Source organism: Typha latifolia, chromosome 1 (assembly GCF_019914945.1).
Source record: "Typha latifolia isolate L0001 chromosome 1, TyphaL0001v2, whole genome shotgun sequence".
Taxonomy (NCBI): Eukaryota; Viridiplantae; Streptophyta; class Magnoliopsida; order Poales; family Typhaceae; genus Typha; species Typha latifolia.
The window spans coordinates 11,706,449-11,730,156 of record NC_133086.1 but is presented as its reverse complement, the minus strand read 5'-3'; the positions used below and the strand labels follow the sequence as shown (position 1 = coordinate 11,730,156).

The 23,708-nt window shown below is 42.7% G+C and overlaps 1 pseudogene; it reads right to left on the bottom strand.

The window, feature by feature from the left end:
• Positions 1-31: 31 nt before the first annotated feature.
• LOC140798458 (rust resistance kinase Lr10-like) lies at positions 32-1,582 on the bottom strand (annotated as a pseudogene).
• Positions 1,583-23,708: the final 22,126 nt, after the last annotated feature.

The window sequence follows — 23,708 nt, the reverse complement described above, 5'->3', positions numbered from 1 at the left end:
TGTGCTAAATTTCTTTTAAGATATTTAAGCAACCAAATGCTAAGAAGATGAAAAAATAGCACTCACTAGCATAAAATAATACAAAAAATTTCAAATTATGCAGCTAGTTTACTACCACTAATAAGCGCTTGCGAAGATGAATCCCCTGTGCTACTACTGGAGTAAGATGCTGGACTGAAAGAAGCCAAGTATGCAAATGGATCTATGGGCGAAATAATCTCCTCATCCCCTCTGCCTGGTACTAATTGGAGGCCTTCCTTCTGCCTGGTACTGAACACACCACAATGCAACCTTGCACATCCTCTCTGCCTTCTCCCTATCAATCTCAGCAATCCTAGATTGCAATAGAATTGGCCCAATTAACCCTTGTTCCATCTTTTGCCATACCCATCTCGGATACCATTCTTGGCTCTCAGGCTGCTTATCCAACTCCAGGTTCCTCCTCCTCCCTAGGATCTCAAACAAGAGCATCCCAAAGCTATACACATCACATTTATCAGTCACTGGCATTGGCATCCACAGCTCTGGTGCAGCATAGCCTGGAGTCCCCCTGGCTCCTGTGATTGTGAGCTGTGAGTTCGCCCTATCACAAAGCTTTGCAAGTCCAAAGTCTGCAACCTTGGCCGAGAAGTTTGCAGTGAGTAAAACATTGCCTGGCTTTATGTCATAGTGCACAATCTTGTGCTCACATTCCTCATGCAAGTATCTGATCCCCTTTGCTGTTCCTACTGCAATCTCATACAACTTTTCGAATTTGATCTCGTAGTTTGTGTTGAACAAATATCGGTCAAGCGATCCATTCACCATGTACTCATACACGAGCGCTTTCATGGTTGATTCGAAGCAGAATCCGTAAAGCCTGACCAGGTTAATATGATTTGTTCTACCAACGGTGCCAACCTCTGCCATGAACTGCTCCTCAGCCCTCTTATCCAGAGTCCCATTTAGAATTTTCACTGCAACCTGAACTCCACTAGGGAACTTCCCTTTGTAGACGACACCAAAACCGCCTGATCCCAGCTTCTCTGCATAGTTTGATGTAAATTCTTTTAGATTCTGTGGAGTAAATCTCATCGGCTTCTCTTTCAAGATGTCATCAATGAACCTATTCACAGTTCCTACTTCAGTATCCCATGATTCTGTGATCAAAGTGGACACATCATTGATGGCAGTGGAGCTGTTGATAGTTGTGTTTATAGATGCATTGTTTCGCTTTGATCTGAACTGCTTGACACACTTATATATGAAATATGTTACAGCAATTATCATTGCGCCAATCGTGATTACTGATACTGCAAAAAAAGAAAAAGAATTGATGGAGGTACATAGTTTGATGAACTGAAAAATATGTATAGAGAACTTTCTGCATCGTGGATAAGAAGAGTCTACTTACCAATAACAATTGCAACATCGCCCCCTGAAACGGAATCCGAGTTTGATGATGCCATTGATTAGTTGGGTTCCTGTATGAATTTGCTCAGTTAGAATGCAAAGAGCCTCAAGGTAGAACTCTCGCTTTTGCTTCTAATGACCATTCTTATGGCTGTTGCTCATAAATGTGCACTGTAATAGAAGTGTGAAAACGCCATTGCTTCTAATGACCATTCTTATGGCTGTTGCTCATAAATGTGCACTGTAATAGAAGTGTGAAAACGTTTTGCTTCTTCTCTCTTTGTTGAATGGTCCAAGGTGTCTATTTACTTTTACGTCAGGGCAAATATAGTCTTTTTTGACTCACTTAAAAAGGCGCGGTATAACTTTGAATAATAGGGATTGAGGCTTTATCTATTCAATTTTTTCTTTGTTCTTATCTCTTTGAATCTTCCACAGGAGTACGGAGAGATTTTGATCAAACTAAGCCCAGTTACAAATTATGAACCAATTGGTCAGCTTGAAACTTATTCACTTGGATATGTTAGCTAGTTTTAACGTTTGTTGATGCCATGTTGGATGTATGCACATAAAGTGCTATTTGGAGTTGGCTTTTCTAATTTGATAAAAGTCTCCGATTCTTAGGTAGTGAAATACTAAAAAATATATGATGCCACTCTCAAATCCTCCCGGAATCATATGCATAGTTTTTTTAACCCCCAAAAAACTCAACCTGACTAATTATATTTTAAGGGTTAATTATATTTATACCCACTGAACTATACTTGGCTTTTATGGGGACTCTAAATTTTTTTTTTCGTTATTATGTTCCTACTAAACTTTGGAGCAAAGTAATGGCTTATGATAGTTTTAAAAAAATGCCTCATAATAATTATATCTCTAATAAATAAGCAAGCTCATTAATTTAGCCAATAAAAAAAAATAAAATTAGTAAATTACCAAAAAGTCTGAACTCATTTATAGTTTTTGATGTGATTCGAACATAATCGAATCACCTCATAAGACATTGGGCTCGATAGATTAAGTCTATTAATCTTATTAGCTTAGGTAATTTAGTTGGAATCCTAGTAGATTAGAATTTATTTAATTAGCTTATGTGATGTCATGATCTAAAATTTTTAAAGATTCTTCAGATTTAAACTCTATCTATAGCAAAATGGAGAATTAATTCGAGAAATATAAGGAGATTGGTTCAACAAAGTTTATTAGTTTGTTTATTATTTGATTTATGACTCTTCGGTTTGATTATCTATAAATAGGGTTCTTGTTTCTTTGGAATGCTTAGGAATGTAGCACCCTGCCACCCCTGTCCTTCTTCTTCTTCTTCCTCTTCCCTTGCCATGCATGCCACCATCCCCACCTCCATTAAATCCTCCACTTCTTCCACTCACCGCAGCCATCCCAACCCATATTTTCTTCTCCACCTCGCTACCTCTCTCCCTCTCCTTTCTCGCGAGTTGCCGACACTAGAGCCGACGAGGCCAAGCGCACGAATCGATAAGCCCTCCTACCCCGCCGTTAAATTCAATAGATTAACCTCCTTCCCCCTGGCCGTCGTTGGAGTCTGTGGTGGCCAACAACTCCGCGTCAAACCGCCAATCCGAGGGCTCTGGTAGAAAAAGAGAAACCCTCTCTAAATGGGCTTCGGGCCCTTGGTGAAGGGAGGAGGGACCTCCATGGCCGCCGGCCATGGAGCGTGCCCCGCCGCCGTCGAGCCCTCCTTCTCTCTTTCTTTTTCTTCCCCTTTACTTACCCTTCTCGGCCTCGTGCTGCGCCGCCGGCACTGCGGCCTCGTGGGCCTTCTCTCCCCTCCCTCTATCTCCTTCCCTTAGAAGGGAAGGGCGTGCGAGGGTGGGGGTTGTTTAACCCCCACCCACACCCCCACTGGGCTGTGACTTAGACCGCAGCCCATGAGCCCATAAGGCTAAACGGGCTGCGATCCAGACCGTAGCCCATGAACCCACAAGGTCTGTGGGTTGCGGTCTGAACCGTAGCCCATAGGGCTAAACGGGTTGTGGTTCAGACCGTAGCCCATGAAGCCACGGGCCTGTTGGGCTGTGGTTTGAACCACAACTTATGGAGCTCGTGGGCTGCAATTTGGACTGCAGCCCACGAGCTATTTCCTCCCTACTTGTTGAGTTGGGCATGGGCCTAACCCAATACTCCTAGCCTAGCCTATTTAGGGCCATTTGTACCCTATAGCCCCATTTCTCTATTTCACTTGATTAATTAGCCTAACCACCCCAATAATGACAATTTATTATCATGTAAATTTTAGGATAACGTAGAACTCACCCTAGGTAACCCTTGACTCATGTGAATTAATAGGATTGACACTACGTGAGGAGAATTTTGGGATTCCGGAGGAGCCGGCTAGCTGACGAGATTTAGTGTACTGTGAAGACCCCCAAGCGAGTAGAGTTTATACAAGTCTAGAATAATATAGTTACAATTATTATACCTTCCATGACACTGTAGGAAATGTCGGTATTAATATATGCATCTAGTGTATTGACATGTGTAGTTATTGATAATTTACTCATCATGATATTATGAGAATGTTAGCATATGCATTAGTGTAACGATGCTCTACATGTATCCTGTATGATAAACTTTTGTATAAATATCTGTTGTGAATATAGAATGTAATGATTATGATGACTATAACATGCCTTATACACTCACAGACACTGCACCATTTTCACCTATCATTAGTAATCGGGTTCTGACTAGACAGTGCCCCTACTCACTCAGCCTAGAGTTAAGGATAGAGTGTGTCTTATATGACTATACTATTAGCGGCCTACACTTGAGGTTGAGAGCCTGCATGATATTCAGGTAATTATATTGCATAGTCAGGACTAGATTATGATGATAGAAGAACATGATTGTGAGGTGGGGATATATCTCTAGCGGGACCCGACGACGAAGAGTTAGGGTGTCCATTGATAAGCTGAGGGCTCCCGATTCTCCCGCTGAAGGCGGTGATAATTTAGAGAGAGTGAGATATGGGCTTACGACCAGGGTCCTTAGTCTGATGGCCACAGACAATTGGTTACATGCAGTATCACCATGCATGTGTAGGTGACATTACCGCTAGATGTGTATATATCCCCCCTCGATGTATGATATAATGGATAGTTATATGATGGATGATTTTCTTGAGAGTATCTATCCTGTGTGGTGAATGGCTCAGTGAGCTATGATAAAACATGATTAATGCCTTGGTAAGCATGAGATGACTAATTACTCTTTTATTGCTATGCATAACATCTAAATACTATTATTGAGATTTGTACGAATAAAAAATTGTGTCAAGCATGATATCTGTGTGGACTTATCATAATACGTTTAGGAACTGACATGTTCTAAAATAGTAACGTGTAGTCCTTATTGATGCATGGATTTAGTAACTCATAGTAGATCATTTAAACGAGCGTATTGTTATTACTAGCAACTATAGTCATGCATTGGATATGCACCTGTGATTTCATTGTTATAGATTGTATGAATCCTACTCGTTGGGCTGTGTGCTCGGTGCGGGTAGCAAGGAGTAGCTGTCTTTTTATTCAGTATGTTTATTAGTTGTATTGAGCCCCTGCGAGGGCGTTATGATTGACGATGTATTTTGGACTTTAGAGTTGTATTTTGGATGTGTATCTTGAAGACTTGTTGTGGCATGTGGAACTTGTATTCAGACTCTTATGATTGAGTTTATTTATAGTATGAATTTGTGCTGCTATGTGCCTTGTGAAATCCTATTACTGACAGATCATGTGATACATCGCGTGGGGGTGGGGGAGGATTTACCCATGCGATTTACACGTGTATTTGGAGGTTTGAGTGTTTTACTTAATCTCTTTGTCTCTCTCCCTAGCTTCTCCCTATCATCTAGTAAATTATTTTCTCCCTTGCCGCTTTCTCCTCTTAGCAATATTCATTTTCACTACAAATTTTACTCTTTCTCACCATACATAAACCTTTCATCTCTAACTTCTCCCCCTTTTTTCTTCTCTTTGCCTTGATCGTCTTTATCTCCCGTATAATTTTCGTCTTTGCTCGCTACCACAGCTGTACGGCAAACATAGCTTTTAACTAGTCAACTTAGAGGCAAAGCCTCTGATAGGCATAGTAAAAGACGTGGAACAACATACCTTAAGTTGGTGGAAACTCATTTCCCACTAACAGGGGTGTAAACGTGCCGAGCTTGATCGAGCCTGGCTCTAATCAAGCTTGGATTGAAATTAATTTTGAACTTGTCTTTGTGATCAAGCTTGAATTGAAATAATTTTAATCCGAGCTAATTTCGAACTCGAGCCAATTTCGAGCTTAAACGAGCTTAAAATGAGCTACTCAATTAGCAATTTCAAGCCTTATCAATTTCAAACTATTTTTTAGCCTAAGTAAGCTTGAATTAAGCTTGAAATAAAATCTAATTCAACTATAAAGATATAAATATTACCAAAATATAAATTACAAGCAAAAAAGATAAATGGGTTAAAAAAACTACGAGCAACTAAAATATAAATTGCAAGTAACAAAGATAATTGTGTCAAAAAACTACAAGCAACTAAAATATAAATTACAAACAATAAAGACAATTGTGTCAGAAAATAATGGTTGAAATTCTGAATAGGTAAAAGGGTTTTGATCTGATGATTCATATTAGTTTAATATTACTCATTATATATATATATATATATATATTCGAGCCGTATCGAGCAACTCGATCGAGCCGGCTCGGGATTAAGCTTGGCTCAAATTTAATTTCGAGCCTAGCTTTAATGATCAAGCTCGGCTCAACATATTTTTAAGCCGAGCTTGATAGAGCATTATCAAGCTAAACCGGAGTTGGCTTGATTATTTTGACAGCCCTACCCACTAAGGGTCAATGCTTCAATTTATTTTTACACTTATCCTATTTGCTTGTGAGAGTTACAAAAACTATGTATTGTCTTATCCCATTTGGCTTGGTAGTAGTAGTTCGGTCAAACAATCTGTCAATCAAGTGCTTATTCTAAGGAGAACTGGGCCTGCCTCATACGGCTCCTCTAGGGATGGGGATAGGCCCAGCCTAGGCTTGTGCGGTTAAGATTTATTGCATCTTGCATTTGCATCAGTATCTACAAGCCAAAGTTCATTTCTACTGTCCCACCCCCATCTCCATCAGCCTCTCACCTCCGTCTGGCACCTAAAAAGCCTTGCCTCCACCCACAAAATCCCTACAACTAGCTTAAGACCTCCATTCTGTAAATCTGTGCTCTTCCACTTTTATCCACTTATTAAACAATATCTCAAGATCTAGCTAGCCAAATCTCACGATTTTATATTCGTTAGAAAGCTCTATTCTAGAACGATAACATATCCAAATTTCAAGAGGTTTCAATAGATAGATCTTCCACAATCTCCTTTGAAAAGTTTGTCCTAGAATATGTCTAGAGATCATTGTGGACCAAATCAAGCCGTTTCAAAGTGGTTCATATCAATTTGGTACCAGAGCTCGGTTGCCACCTAGGTCGGTTCATATTAATTTGGTATTAGAATAGACTCTTGTTGTGGATCAGCTCTAACCAATATGTATCTGATAGCGTTGATACATTATTATGAGTGTTTTTTATTCTTGTTTTAGTGTTTAATTCAGAAAAAAATAAGTTTTCTGTATGTTGCGTTCGAACTCGGGTGGGGTGCATCTGAACGCGCTTGCAAATGCTTGCATCAGGTTTGCAAATAGAGAGAACGCAAAATGTGCGTTTGTTCGAACACGGTCGACGAAAATCCACTATTTCTAAGGTTAGTAATTGCCATTTTTGAATTGTTTGGTTAGCCTCTAAAAGTGTGGATGGTAACCAAAGAGTCATTATTGAATAAATTGAGTTTTGCCCTAGTCTTGTTCTTCTCTTCTCTCTTGTTCTCTCATTCCCCAGCGTTGTCGTTTCTAGCCTCCCTCGACCGGCCACTCACTCTAGACCCTTAGGGCGGCCCACTCCTCCCCCTTCTTTCAATCTATCTATTACCTTGCCCTAACCCTTCCATCACCTATAATCCTTCCACCACCACTTACTCACCGGTGCCACCCCACTACCGTCGGTCTACCACCATCCATCATCACCTAGGATCTCGTGCCTCCATCCACGGATCCATAGACAGACTCCGTGACGTTTGTCTACTTCTCGGACAATATCTCGAGATCCCACCATCCGATTTTTTTGAAATTAGATTCTTTTTCAGGGCTACAACATATCAAAATTTCATATCAATCTAACGACTAATCTTTCGGGATCCTTTTCCAAAGTTCCATGCCAGATCCTATCCATATCTAAAAACGGGATAGATCAAACCTTATCCCAAGGGGAGATCGTACCAAGAGTGGTATTAGAGCCACCGTTTCTCGGACACGCGCTTCCGATGACAACTAGCAGAGCTATGGCAGCACGGCAAAAGGAGGAGGAATAGATCTCCCCAATAGAGGAGGAGGAGACGGCTGTAGGAACTTTCACCTGTGGAACCGTCCGACCAAATCTAAATACCGAAGAGACTAGCGTTCAAGCCATGATTGGGTCTCTTTCAGAGTAAATGGCTATTAATAACCAGACGATGATAGAGATGATACGGGAAATACGAGTGACAAGAGAAGCCATGTCAAACGGAAATGCACCAACGACCCCACGACGCGAGTCCACCTCCATGAACTAGCCGCCACCGGTTCAGAATTTGGACCAACAAGAACCTTTGCTGCCACCACCCTATGGGCAGAGACAAGCAAGTATGGTTCCACCAAGCCAAGTTGCGAGTGGGCCCATCTGACGAGCGAACCAAAATGGAGATCATCTTGGAGATCTAGATCCTTGGGTGGGGCAATACAAACCGGAACCGTGTCGAGTTAACCAACACCGAAGGAGAGATCATCAACCATTCATGGTGCATCCTCCTCCGGTTAGACAAGGACTTGGAAATGATCCAGATCAAGATAACGGTATCCGTGGGCAAATCGTGTGTCTCAAATTTTCCAAGTTCAAAGGTGGTGACCCGATCGATTGGTTATATAGGGCGGAATAATTCTTTACATATCAGGGTACAATGGAAGAATATAAGGTGATGCTTGCGAGCTTCCACCTTGAAGATGAGACACTTCATTGGGTTGGAGCAGCCAATGCCCATGAACGATTGAAAGTTGGGCCGATTTCTGCATCGATATCACGCGGCGATTTAGAGCGTCGCGATATGAAGACTTCGATGCTCTCCTCTCAAAGATGGTGTAAAGGACCAATGTCGGGGCATACCAAGAAGAATTTGAGAAGATAAGTAGCCGATACCAACCTCCATAGATGGATCAACAACATCGCAGCACCTTCATCTTCGGGCTGTGGGGAGATATACAAGACGACGTGAGGACTTTAAGGCTTAGAACCTTAAAGGAGGCCTTCGAAGATGCAGTACTCATGGAAGACAAACATCGAGCCATGAAGTTACACCTCAAACAAAACTAGATGAGCCATGAAAGCCGCAATTCGGTTCGTCCTACCATAGCAGCAGGAAATGTTACCAGCGTACTAAGAGCCACTACTGCAATGGTGCCTCCTCGAGCACCCCTGAAGCCATCCCAAGATGTAAAGTATTCACCTAGAGGTCCGAGTCGAGCACTCACACCAACTCAAGTGGAGGAGCGAAGAGCTAAAGACCTATGCTTTCGTTGTGATGAGAATTTTGTACCCGGACATCGCTGCACTAAATCGATGGGATCGGTGGTGCTAATAGACGGGTTGGAGGAGGTAGAGGATGAGATTGCAGCTGAAGATGAGGGTGTGGCTAGACAGCAAGGAGTAGTTGAGGAGCAACCCATGGAGGACATGATGGCCAAAATCTCCCTCCACGCCTATTCTAGGACAATTGCGCCAAAGACTTTGCGGGTGAACGGTATAGTCAAGAAAACCATAGTGAGAATCTTGATCAACACCGGGTCCACCCACAACTTCATTGACAAGAGGCTTCTTAGGAAGATTGGGCTCGAGCCGGATCCACGGAGGGGTTCGATGTGACGATTGGAGATGGCACCACCTTGTGAGCAGATTTTATTTGTGGTGTGGAGTTGAAGGTGCAAGGCCAAATTTTCACATTGGATCTTTATCCGTTGGCCTTGTGAGGTGCCGACATTGTCTTGGGGACTAAATGGCTTCAAAGCTTGGGGCCCGTAACATTTGATTTTTCAAACCTCACACTTATATTTCGGAGGAATAGTCGAATGGTGCTGCTGGATGGAAATCAACCATGGCAAGGGTGACGTTGCAATCGCTGTTGGGACTTCCATGTGCAGGGGACCGAGCTCTACTCTTGCAAATGGCTGTTGTTGAATCAGAACATCCACCATCAAGTGAAATACCCGATGACATGAAGGAGCTGCTGTAGGAATTCAGGGATCTCTTTGAGGAGCCCTGAGGACTACCGCCGACCCATCGACATGGCTATCGCATTCAAATCATTCTAGGGGCTGAACCAGCAAATGTTTAGCCATATCGATGCCCATATATCTAGAAGGAGGAGAGTAGAAAATTAGTGGTGGAGATGCTAGATCAAGGGATCATTCAACCGAGTAGGAGTGCTTATTCATCGTCGGTGTTGCTGGTTCAAAAGAAAGATGGGAGTTGCTAGTTTTGCGTCGACTTCGAGCCTTTAATGCGATCACCGTCAAAGACCGGTACCCAATACCGGTGATCGAGGAGCAGCTGGACGAACTTACAGGGTCAGCCTACTTCAGTAAGCTTGACTCAAGAGCAAGGTACCATCAAATATGAGTCGACCCAGAAGATGTGCACAAAATGACGTTTCAAACTCACGATGGCCACTACGAGTTCCGAGTCATGCCGTTTAGACTTACCAATGCACCGACGACATTCCAAGGGCTGATGAATGACCTTTTTTGCCCGCTCTTGCATCGGTATGTGCTCGTCTTCTTTGACGATATTCTAGTGTATAGTAGGAATTGGAGCGAACACTTACAGCATGTGCGTGAGGTGTTGAATATCTTGCGACTAAACCAGTTGAAAGTCAAGATGAGCAAGTGCCTTTGGGGTGAACTACTAGTGGAGTACTTGGGTCACATAATCTCAGCAAGAGGAGTGGAAGCCAACCCAAGCAAGATCAAAAACACGGTGGACTGACCGATTCTCACTAATCAGCGGGAATTGAGGGGATTCTTTGGGTTGACGGGGTACTATCGGTGATTCGTTGCCAACTATGGCAAGATCACTGCCCCACTAATCTCCTTAGAAAAGGAGGGTTTCAATGGACGAGCAAGGCGACGGAGGCTTTTGAAGCATTGAAGACAACTATGTCTACCGCACCGGTTTTGGCTCTACCGAATTTCAGTAAGCCCTTCGTGGTGGAATGCGACGCTTCGGGTGAGTGCATTGGAGCTGTTTTGATGCAAGAGGGCAGGCTCGTGGCATATATGAGCAAGGTATTATCGAACCAGTCTTAATAGCTATCCACCTACAAGCGTGAAATGCTAGCAATTCTACACGCCGTCACCAAAATGACGATCCTACTTGATTGGCCAACGATTTACTATCCGCACGGACCAACATAGCTTACCCTACTTCATGGAGCAACGTGTACACACCCCAGCACAACAACGGTGGGTCACAAAACTCCTTGGGTATGACTACGAGCTAGTATACAAAAAGGGGATCGAGAACCGAGCGGCTGATGCCCTTTTGCGCCAACCGGACACAAGTGAGCTTGCTTCCTTTTCAGCACCATTCTATTTTCAGATCTGTGGGGAACCAGTGCAGAGGATCGAGTCATGGATGAGCTTGAGTCAGAGTTCAATGATCGCTTCCCCAATTTCACACCTTGAGAACAAGGTTGCGAAAATGTGGTGGATTGATACGATTCGAAATTCACCGATGTTGTCTCGAGCGTCGATACATTATTATGAGTGTCTTTTATTCTTGTTTTATTATTTAATTTAGAGAAAAATAAGTTTTCTCTATGTCACATTTGAACGCGGCTGGGGTGCGTTCGAACGCGCTTGCGAGCGCTTGCATTAGGTTCGTAAATACAAGGAACGCAAAATGTGTGTTTGTTCGAATGCGGTCGGCGAAAATCTACTATTTCTAGGGTTAATAATTGCCATTTATGAATTGCTTGGTTAGCCTCTAGAGGTGTGGATGGCAACCAAAGAGTCATTATTGAATGAATTGAGTTTTGCCCTAGTCTTCTTCTTCTCTTCTCTCTCGTTCTCTCATTCCCTAGCGTCGCAACTTTTAGCCTCCCTTGACCGGCCACTCACCCTAGACCCTTAGAGGCGGCGGCCCACTTCTCCCCCTTCTTCCAATTTATCTATTACCTTTCCCTGACCCCTTCCATCACCCATAATCCTTCCACCACTACTTACTCACCGGTGCCACCCCATTACCGCTGGTCTACCACCATCCATCATCACCTAGGATCCCACCGTCCGATTTTCCTGAAATTAGATTTCTTGGAAAGCCCTTTCCGGGGCTACAATATCAAACTTTCACGTTGATCCGACGATTATATGTTCTGGGATTCTTTTCCAAAGTTTCATGCCAGATCCTATCCAGATCTGAAAACGAAATAGATCAAATCTTAGCCCAAGGGGAGATCATACTAGTATCAATTTTTAAGGCCCCACTATCATTCCTCATCTCAAACCCATCAAACTCTAATTACAATCCCCGCCCTCTATGCTATCGGAGAAAGGCTCGTGCCCTAGTGTGCCACCACTATCAAGGTGGTGGCCAACTTTGCCCTTGCCTTCATTGCCCATGGCTAGTCTCATTGGAGCCATGACATCCTCCTCGGCAGCCACAAGCAAAAGTTTCTCCTCAAGGGTAGCGGATGAATCCGTCTACGTTGCCCCTCAAGATCTATGCAATCGTTGATGCTGTCGATGGTTAGGTGGGAGAAGGGGGAGGAGGGGAAGATGGGGGATCGGTTTTGTAACGCCCCCGCCCGGCACGGACACGTGCACACCCACGCGCCCACACGGCACGCGCGGCGCATGCGACAGGACGGGCGAGGCCCGTCACGTACAGATATTCTCCTGTACACATACAATCATGACATCATCAAATACTACCTGCTAACATATGAATATCCCAGTCCATAATAATATACATTAAACCACTACATAATCTAGCAGGACCCACACAGGCCACAACAAACCATCAAAATACAACTATGATTCGACCTGTATTATACAATTCATCGTCTAATACAACAGAGTACAAATATCAAATACTAGTACAACTCAATTCCTATATAAACTATCATCTATACCATCTCGTATCTATAACTCACCTCATCATCGCTCTAAAATATCTTCTCAAGATATCTCAAGTCACTATCACATACCACATATCTGAGGGGGTTAGAAAAGAAATAAAGAGAGTCATGAGCAAAAGGCTCACTGAATAGACCTTACCCCGAATCAGTGATGTCAAATAGAGAATAAATCATGTATTGTATAATATGAATCAGAAAGTAGCATGATGCCATATATGAACATGTATATATGTATCCTTAATGACATATATATGAATGAAATAAATTCTAATGAATGAGCATATTACCAAAAATATATCACATGATGAAATTACCATATAACATCACCGAATATAACAACATATCATGTATAACAATTATGATCCAATGAAACTGGTCACATCAATGATGATGCATAATGCATGCCAACCACTAAATAATCGTATATGTCAGAGCCAAATATAATCCACATATCTCTCACTATCACAATCATCCGTCTCAACTCTAAATATCATCCACCATGCTGGACTACGGTACTCGGCCCCAAACTCGATATACATCATGTCACAAACACAGAGCATATCCTGTCATACACTAAGAGTATCTCTGGAGATAAATCATACCCTGCCATACGCTAAGGGTATATTAATGATAGTTGTACCCTGTCATACGCTAAGAGTACAACCATCAGCTATCACCATACTCTGCCATACGCTAAGAGTATATTCAGTACTAGTCCGGACCAGATACCGTTCCAGCCATTGCATCATATCACATCACATCACATACACATGTACTTTTATGATTTCCTATACATGATAAATCATATGAATATATCCAGTACGACAACAAATCATGCAACTCAGGAATTTAGATAGTAAATAAGCCGAGAGAAAAATGATGTAATGCCGACTCTAACTATGTATACTTTTGCTAGTCTATCACATGCATACTCATATAGAGATCATCCCGACATAAAAACCATAACAGTATAATCATCTCTATATATCACCAATGTACTCATATCTCAGATCAACCTAATCAAATGTATGATAAAATATGCTTGACTGAAATCATCTCTAGATAAAATCATATAATCATGCTGGAGGCCAAAACATGCGTGTACATAAGATATAATATATCCTAATTTGAGAAAGGCGTCTAGGGAATAAGACTACTCACAGTTTGATCAGAAGACACAAACCACGCATCTCTCATGTCCGTCAGATAACCGAGTGACACTCATCGCTAGCAAGGTCCACGGGGTCTCAAATAAGGGGGTTCGGGATCTAAAATATTTAAGTAGTATGAAGTTAGCCGTTTATCTAATTAGAATTAATTCAGTTAAAATATAAATGTTTATTAGGTTTAGAATCACTTTTCTTTATTTTTGATTACATAACTAGGTCTATAATATAGATACGATTCAAATATTATAATTCTAGTATTATTATAAAATGTTAGTTATAACATAAGGAGAAGAGGCATGTTTCCTTTTATATGAGAGTATTTCTAAATATATAATTATAAAATAAAATAAAAGGCTAAATAAGTTATAACTTGTGCTTTCCACACTTAAGAAAGATAAAGTTATGTCCAACGTGGCAGATCAACCATCTCCAGTCCTCGGTCTAAAGCACTTTTCAAAGGCCACCTTTGTCATAATAATATCAATCTCTTGTCCAGTCATCCAAATTTGCTTACCTGTTTCATGCTTTTTGCTTGGTTTGTGCCGTGTTGGTCCTGTATTGTGGCAGTTCAATTATAAAAAAAATACTTCCTTCTGGTTTTTGTTATCCTGTGTTTTTATCGAATGAAAAACTTACAAGTTTGAGGTATATGTGGTAGTTGTGGCATGTTATTGAAGTGAGCATCTCCCCAATTTTACTCTCTCACAGTAACACTCAGTGAGACGGGCGAGCATGTAAGTTTCAAGAGAATATACTGTATCCTTTGTATCCGTTGTGCTATTGGAAAGTACATGTAAGATTCAAGAGAATAAGCTCGGCATGACAATGAGCATGCCGAGTTCATTGTCATGCTTTGATGAAGTTAAATAAATGTGCTTTTTTTTTCCAAGAAGGGCATCAAATTCTAGGTAGGGGGTGTAAACTAGTCAAGCTTGAGCAAGCTGGGCCCAGCTCGACTCAGCTCGGCTTGAGAGGTATATTTTTCTGGTTCGAGCTCGATTTGTGCTGAAAAAGCTCAGCTCGGATCTAGCTCAATGAGGCTTGAGCTCGACTCGACAGCTTGTAAGCAATCCATAGGATGCAGCTCAATTACACAGTGAGGCAAACTCCTTCCCATTACCGGCGGTGCAAAATCATTTCGAGAAGCTTCGAGCCCCGACTAGATTCAAGTTACAAAGTGATAGGAAGAAATCCACGATTATCGACCCCAACTTTTTATTATCCACAGCGACTAGCTTTCGATTATCCACCCCAGCTTCGCACGCCCCTCACCATCCCCCACCACCAGCTAGAGCGATTTAATTGCATTGTCAATGAAGCTCGGAGATTCGGGCCAGATGCCTAGTGTCTAGGATCCCAATGATGACATCGTGTGACATGGACTCGACGACATGGATCAGATCAGAGGTAGGGGAGAGACTGATAGGAGTATGGAGATGCATTGTTGCAGGAGGTAAGTTGAGAAGGGGAGATCTCGCCGACAAAGCGGCTATTGGAGGTGGGGGCGGTGATAGAAGTCCCATCGGTGAGGACTCAGCGGAGGAATGGGAGGGTGGCAAGGGCTTGACGGAGGATAAGGCGGAGAGTGCAGGGTTGTAGAGGTGGATGGAAAGGACGAAGGTGTAGATAAGGCCAAGCCACCAAGGGAGGAGATGGTGACTTGATAAGATTTGAGAGATTTTGGAGATGGGTATTAGAGAGGGTAGGGTTTTTATTTATGTACATATAATACTATCCTTTGGATCTAAGATACAAGACTAACCAAGTCGAGTTTAAGCGAGCCAATACTGGCTCAGCTTGGCTCATTTAGATCTCGAGCTGACCTCTAAATGAGTTGAGCCCATGGGCTTTTTTGATAGAGCCCTAATTCTAGGGTCAACCATCCTTCAAGAGGTAGAGGTAGAAAGAGAATCAAAATCGTGTGTAACAACCGCCACCAAATATATGTGCCCCTCACATGGATGGAACCCATGTGATGTCCACATGATGTGTTAGTCAATGTTTCAATGCAATAAACTAGAGAACTCATATTTCCACAAATAATACAAATTATAAAAACCCATAATACCAAGGCCATAATAACCCCCAAATATAAATCTAACAACATAAGGAAAAGCCCTTGCAAGGGCTACAAGCCATTAAACTTAAATTTAAGAATTAAATAATTAAAAGAAATATGAAAAAGGTCATTGCCAACTTCTCCACGAATTGGGGCTCATCTATAAGTTGAAAATATTTTCACCAAAAGTGGTGAGCATAATGCTCGGCAAGTTTCTACTTTTACAATTTAAAAGTAGTGTAAATATGAATATACATATTATGATCAAAATCAATGTGTCCGCACTACATACTCATCATAATCATCTAATATGCTCATGCATTAGCAATCAACAACATGACATGCATCAAGTCCAGACTATCATATCCTCAAACTCGAGCTCTCACCGAGCTCTATTCGTAGGCCATGTCAATATTAAACAATATGATATATTCATCATTTCAAACTATCAAGTCGTTAACTTAGACTCATGCAGAGCCACGCCCGTAGGCCATAACAAACACTCACACCTAACCACACAACACCCACAAGGGAGGGTAGATCCTATCGGTAACTCGCTAGCCTATCACCCGACGAATAATATAACTAATTGTTCGTCATCATAGGCTAAAGACCTCAGTCATAAGCCCATCACATAGATTAGTATCTGAAAAAATCCCTAGACACAAGTATGTATCTAAATACTAGGCAATGATATCACTCGTTCGCTTAGGTAAAAGTCCGTAGAAATATTAAGAACGAAAGCAGAGATGAACGCCAAGATTTTAACGTGGAAAAACCCAAACGGGAAAAAACCACGGATCCAAACTCGGATTAAAACCAATCACTAGAATAGTAACAGTTACAAGACTGACTCTCAAAACAACCCGTCGATCCAAACGACTTTGTTCCTCTCAGTCTTGATCGCTAGAATCCACGATTCACTACTTCTTGTGATTGAAGTCCAATCTCAGTAACCCTCGAGATTGATCTTTCGTCTAGATAGCCCTTAAGACGAAAGATTAAGATTTGTAGATGAGTGGAACCTTGTTAGTTGAAGAACCGATGTAGCCTCAAGAAGTCTCCTTCAATAATGCTTCTTCAACCACCCTAGAGATAGGGTTTCACAATCCTTATATATGATCTCCAAGATAGAGCCAAATCCAAATCTTATCCGTACTCATGAAAGTACAAGATAGAGCCAAATCCTAATCTTATCTGTACTCACGAAAGTACAAGATAGAGCCAAATCCAAATCTTATCCGTACTCACTAAAGTACAAGATAGAACCAAATCCAAATCTTATCCGCACTCATGAAAGTACAAGATAGAGCCAAATCCTAATCTTATCCGTACTCACGAAAGTACAATATTCTTAAACTTTGTTGGTGCGTTCGAACGGGCTCGAGTGCGTTCGAACGCGATAGCTTGAATTCTTCAGGTTGCGTTCGAATGCGTTTATGAATGCAGCTCTCGGTATGTGTGAACGCAGTACCCGCGTTCGAATGCGTTTGTGAACGCGGCTCTCTGTTTGTGTGAACGCAGTATCCGCGTTCGAACGCGTTTGTGAACGCGGTGTGAACTCGACGGCTTTTCTCCAATAATCTTGCAATTCTTCAAACCAGAGATATTCTAGACTTGTGTAAAGCTCATATACATGAAAAAATATACTTAGAATATTTTATACACAATTGCCAACAAATAAAAACCTAATAGTATCGCATATCGATACTACCAATAGAGCCCTTGGCTTCACATCATTGCACCACTATGCGGTAAATCATGAGCCACCACTAATAGACACCTTCACTCTACGTCCTTAGGGTACCACTAGGTTTACATCATCCTACTCTTCATTCTCTAGCTTAAATACCTTAAAGGATATGACTCTCATCGATTGATAGTAAATCGTCTATCGTCCGATGAAATGACTACCTGATTGTCTGTGATTAATAAACTGATATCTCAAGCGTAGGCCATAATATATTAATTTAATAAATATCCCCACCCCTAATCCTAGCTAGGGAGGTGTTAGGTATTGTCGAGATGCAAAAGTCACCCTCTTTTATGGTTGTGCACGTGCAAATAACATAATATTATACAACACAACAAACTCAAATTAACACATATATTTATCATATATTACGTGCTTTCATACAAGATCATGCCCAACATAAGCGTAGAAATCATGATACGCAAAATCTTGCTGAACAACAAAATAAAATTAGCATGCACAACATGCATTAATAACAGTAAGGAAATGAATGTACATGCATGATATGAATGCGATGATGCCATAAGATAAGTCATTGCATTTTCTACACTACTTTTAGGTTATAAAAATTTCATTTGCCTAATATCGCTTTCCGAACAATTAGCTAACTTTACGCTACGAGGTCATCCTTGCATGGTGCGTAATCCACCTCAATAATAAAGATAATAAAACATGAGCACCACAATCCTATCATCCATTAATTAAATAAACCTACTAACATTTGCTACAGGCTTGTGTAAGTCTATTTAAAAAATCGTTATATTTAATAGTAAGGTATGGGTGGCGTAGCTATACTACGGCTTGACACGTTATTAACTATAATTAAAATCAATTTCTCCCAAACTATCGATAAAATTATTTGATCAAATTACAATAAGTCACAAGACAATATTTAATTAATTAGCTTTGTTAAACCAAGCATACTTAAAACCATTTCTCTACAATGATCTGTATAAATTTTCTAGTAGGAGCAATTAATATAGATACACTCAGACCGCCGACTCAAATGTTAAAATTGATTTAACCAAAAATTATAATTAACCACACTAAACTTTATTTAGAGCTAATTCCCTAATAAGAGCAATTAGAAACGACACTCTTAGGCCACAATCTAAATCATTAAAATTGATTTATAATTAAAATTGCTAACAAAGCTATCCTTTGAAATGATTAATTAAGGCTCACATTTGCCATGATTAGCTAAATAAAAGGTTAAAATAAATTAAAATAAATTAAACAACAAATATCATTTAGACCAGTTTAAAGCCCAAAACAATAAGCTGGGTTGCTATTAACCCAAAGGCCACCACAAAATCCAATAATACTAGGCCCAACTAGCAAAGAAAGCCAAGCAAGCCACTCAGGCTAGGCCATAGCCCAACCCACCAGACCATGAGCTGGGCTGATAGTAGTCTAACCCCAAAACTATGGGCTAGGCAAAGCTAGGTTGGGCTGCACTCTGCCCAACAACCCACTACCTCGAAACTGTGTAGCCAAAGCCCAAGCTAGGTTGGGCTGCACTCTGCCCACCCCACTACCTCCTCCATCCTTCCTTACCTCAATTGAGAGGAAGGAAGGGATGATGGTTGCTGGGGCCAACGCGTCAGTTGATGCCCAGCCAGTGGAGGAAGGCACCCATGGTGCCAACTCGGTCGATGGGCAAGAACCCAATTAGTGGGGGTCGGAGCTACCAGCGAACTAGATTGCTTGCAATTCTAGCCGTAGCCAACCCCACTAACACTCTACCCTCCGTAAGCAGAAGTTAGACAAGGGGGAGTGCCACCGTCAAAGGTGGCCAATGGTGAGAACCCACCTCGCCAAGGCGAGGGCTGCCCCGGTTGCTCCGACCACATGGGCACTGAAGGAAACCACTAAGGGCAACCACGCAAGGAGGGGAAGCTTTTCCATTACTCGAGCAAGGATGATGCTAGCCGAGATGGTCGGACCAAGGCTCGCAAGCCTCCAAGGAGGCTACTAAGTGTAGCCTTAACCAAGAGGAGAAACTACCCAATAAGGCTACCGCCAGCGCGAGGGCGACGGGAGGTTGTTACTAGGCAGTGCAGGAAGGCCCGAGTCCACCTGCTGACTGAATCCTCGGCAAGACTAAGAGGGGAAAACTCCAGAAGGAAAAACCGAAATCAAATAACATATTTTTAAATTAAACTTACCTAAGGGTGGGAGCTTTGGCATTTCAATCCCTGGGGTTGGCGAGCTCGGTGGTGCTCCAAAGCAATGGCATCTCGAAAAGGGGGAAAAAGATAGATAGCAGGGAGAAGGAAGAGAGAAGAAGAAAGAGGAAGGGAAACTGAGAGAGAAAATGGATGCATGTGCCCCCACACGTGCGTACCCTAAGCCACAGTGCACGTGCGAGTCACGTGCGCTCCATCTTTTTTTGTTATGTGGGTGTTACATCATGAATCTACATTCTTTGATGAGGATAACACCTTTCTAATCCTGACATAAACCAAACAGCTTAGTTGTTCACATCTTTATGTCATAGTATATTGCATAATGATATGACTAGAGCTGGATCAAGTTGTATTAAGAGAAATACATTTGTTTTAGAAGAAATTAAAGCTTTTTATCAAGGGGCGTTCGAACGTAGGGGACCCCTTTCGAACGTACTATGCAAACGCCTGCAGGTTCTCAGACTATAAATAACACAAGATCGATGGTGAAGCGTGGGATGACGGATGCCAACTCGAAACCAGACCCAAATGCTCCGGCCACCATTGGAGGCAATAGCAAAGCTAGCACCAGTGCCATACCTAGTGCGCCTCTTTCCACGTCACTCGATCCTAATGTGGCAACGGTCATTCAATAAATGATAGATCAACAACAAAGGCTGATGGAGCACCAATAATGAATGCAAGAAGCCCTTGTGCAGTCCCTATGCGAGGAGATTCGTATGACATCACCTGGAGGGCTGACACTAGAAGAACCCATAGTAACTACACCAGCGACCAATCAAACTCCGCCGACGATGAGAGTTTTCCTAGGGCAGACGGACGCATTACTGTCCAACCCTCCTAGACCAAGGATATCTTACCCAGCCCCACCAAAAGTGAACCATGGCGTAGATGGAGAAAGAAATGAACACCATCAAGGCAGGGGCGAACCGAGAGCAGCATGGCCATATGATGATGAACATGTGATTGCTCGTGAGGAAGAGGAAAGGAGATGTCGAGGACCGGAGATTCACATCCTTCATCCGCCAGCAATGAGGATGGATCCTCTAATGGACAATGATACGATCTCCCCTTAGGCCAAGATTCAATCCTTTCCGATTTTCAGATCTGGACAGGATCTGACATGGAACTTTAAAAATAGATCTCAAAAGATGCAGTCATCGGATCGACATAAAATTGATATGTTGTAGTCCTAGAAAATAGCTTTTTAACAAATCAAGTTTTAGGCAAATCAGACGGCGAGATCTCGAGATATCATCCGATTAGTAGAGAAACGTTAGGGAGTCCGTCTTTGGATCCATGGATGGAGGCACGGAATCCTTGGTGATGGTAGAGGTTGGTGAACCGGTGTTAATGGGGTGGCACCGGTGAATAAATGGTGGTGGAAGTGTTATGGGTGATGGAAGGGTTAGGGCAAAGTGATGGATAAATTGGAAGAAGGGGTGGGAGTGGGCCACCCCTATGGGACTAGGGTGATTGGCCGATCGAGGGAGGCTAGAAGTGGCGTCGCTGGGGAACAAGAGAACGGGAGAGAAGAAGACGAAGGAGGCAGGGCAAAAACTCAATTCATCAATATTGATTCCATGGTTGACATCCACACCTTTAGAGGCTAACCAAACAATTCAAAAATGATAATTATTAACCCTAAAATAGTAGATTTTTGCTGACCGCGTTCGAACGCGCCCGATCACGTTCGAACGCGCAAGATCGCGTTAGAACGCACAAGATCGCGTTCGAACGCACATTTTGCGTTCTCTGTATATGCGAACGTGATGTAGGCATTTGCATGCACGTTCGAATGCGGCGTTCGAACGCATATTTCGCACTCTCTGGATGTGCGAACCTGATGCAGGCATTCACAAGCTGCATTCGAATGCGACATACAAAAAACTTACTTTTTAAGAATTAAACACTAAAATAAGAAACAAAGACACCACTAAAGTGTATTCATGCTCAAGACGACATCGGTGAAGTCCAAATCATATCAGACAATGGACGCGATTATGGCCTCCTAACTGTCGCAACTGGTTCCACAATGCCTTGCTGATACATGCCACAGGCCTGCTCTCCTTCATCAAAACAGCTCCAATGCCCCCACCCGAGGCGTCGCATTCCACCACGAAGGTTCAATGCTTTGAAAGCCTCGGTCGCCTTCCTCGCCCATTGAAACCCTTCTTTTTTGAGTAAGGAGGTCAGCGGGGCAGCGATCTTGCCATAGTTGACAACGAATCGCTGATAGTACCCCGTCAACCCACGGAATTCCCTCAGTTCCCACTAATTAGTGGGAATCAGCCAGTCTACCATGTTTTTGATTTTGCTTGGATTGGCTTCCACTCCTCTCGCTGAGATTCTGTGACCCAAGTACTCCACTCTTGGCTCACCCCAAAGGCACTTGCTCATCTTGACTTTCAACTGGTTCAGTCACAAGATATTCAACACCTCACGCACATGCTACAAGTGTTCGCTCCAATTCATGCTATATACTAGAATATCGTCAAAGAAGACGAGCACATACCGACGCAAGAGCAGGCAAAAAAGGTTGTACATTAGCCCGTGGAAGGTTGCCGGTGTAGTGGTGACCCAAACGGTAGGACTCGGAACTTGTAGTAGCCATCGTGAGTCCGAAATGCCGTTTTGTGCACATCTTTCGGGTCGACACGGATTTGATGGTACCCTGCTCTTAAGTTAAGTTTGCTGAAGTAAGCCGACCCTGTAAGCTCGTCCAGCAGCTCCTCGATCACCAGTATTAGGTACCGGTCTTTGATGGTTATCATATTCAAGGCTCGATAGTCGACGCAAAACTGCCAACTCCCATCTTTTTTTTGAACTAGCAGCATCGACGATGAGTAGGCACTCCTACTCGGCTGAATGATCCCTTGCTCTAGCATCTCGACCACCAATTTGCTGATCTCTTCCTTCTGGATATATGCGTACTGATATGGCCGAACATTTGCTAGTTCAGCCCCTAGAATGATTTGAATTTGATGGTCATGCCAACGGGTCGGCGGTAGTACTTGGGGCTCCTCGAAGAGGTCGCTGAATTCCTGCAGCAGCTCCTTTATGTCAGCGGGTATTTCATTTGATAGTGGATTTTCTGGTTCAGCAATGGCCATTTGCAAGTGTAGATCTCAGTCCCCTGCACATGGAAGTCCCAACAGCGGTTGCAACGCTGGCCCTTGTCGCAGTTGATTTCCATCCAGCAGCACTCTCTAACCATTCTTCCGAAATGTAAGTATGAGGTTTGTAAAATCAAATGTTGCGGGCCCCAAGCTTTGAAGCCATTGAGTCTCCAAGACAATGTCAGCACCCCGCAAGGCCAGCAGATAAAGATCCAATGTGAAAGTTTAGCCTTGCACTTTCAACTCCACACCTCCGCAAATAAAATCAGCCCGCAATGTGGTGGCATCTCCAATCATCACATCAAACCCGTCTGTGGGTTCCGATTTGAGCCCAATCTTCCTAAGAAGCCTTTTGTCAATGAAATTGTGAGTGGACCCAGTGTCGATCAAGATTCTCACTGTGGTTTTCTTGACTACACTGTTCACTCGCAAGGTCTTTGGTGCGGCTATCCCGAAATAGGCGTGTAAGGAGATTTCGGCCATATTATCTTCCACAGGCTGCTCCTCTGCTACTCCTTCTTGCTATTCAGCCACACCCTCATCTTCAGCTGCAACCTCATCCTCAGCCTCCTCCAATCCATCTATTAGCATCATCGATCCCATCGGCTTAGCGTAGTGATGTCCAAGTATAAACTTCTCATCACAACGAAAACATAGGCCTTTGGCTCTTCGCTCCACCACTTGAGCACGTGTGAGTGCTCAACTCGGAACTCTAGGTGC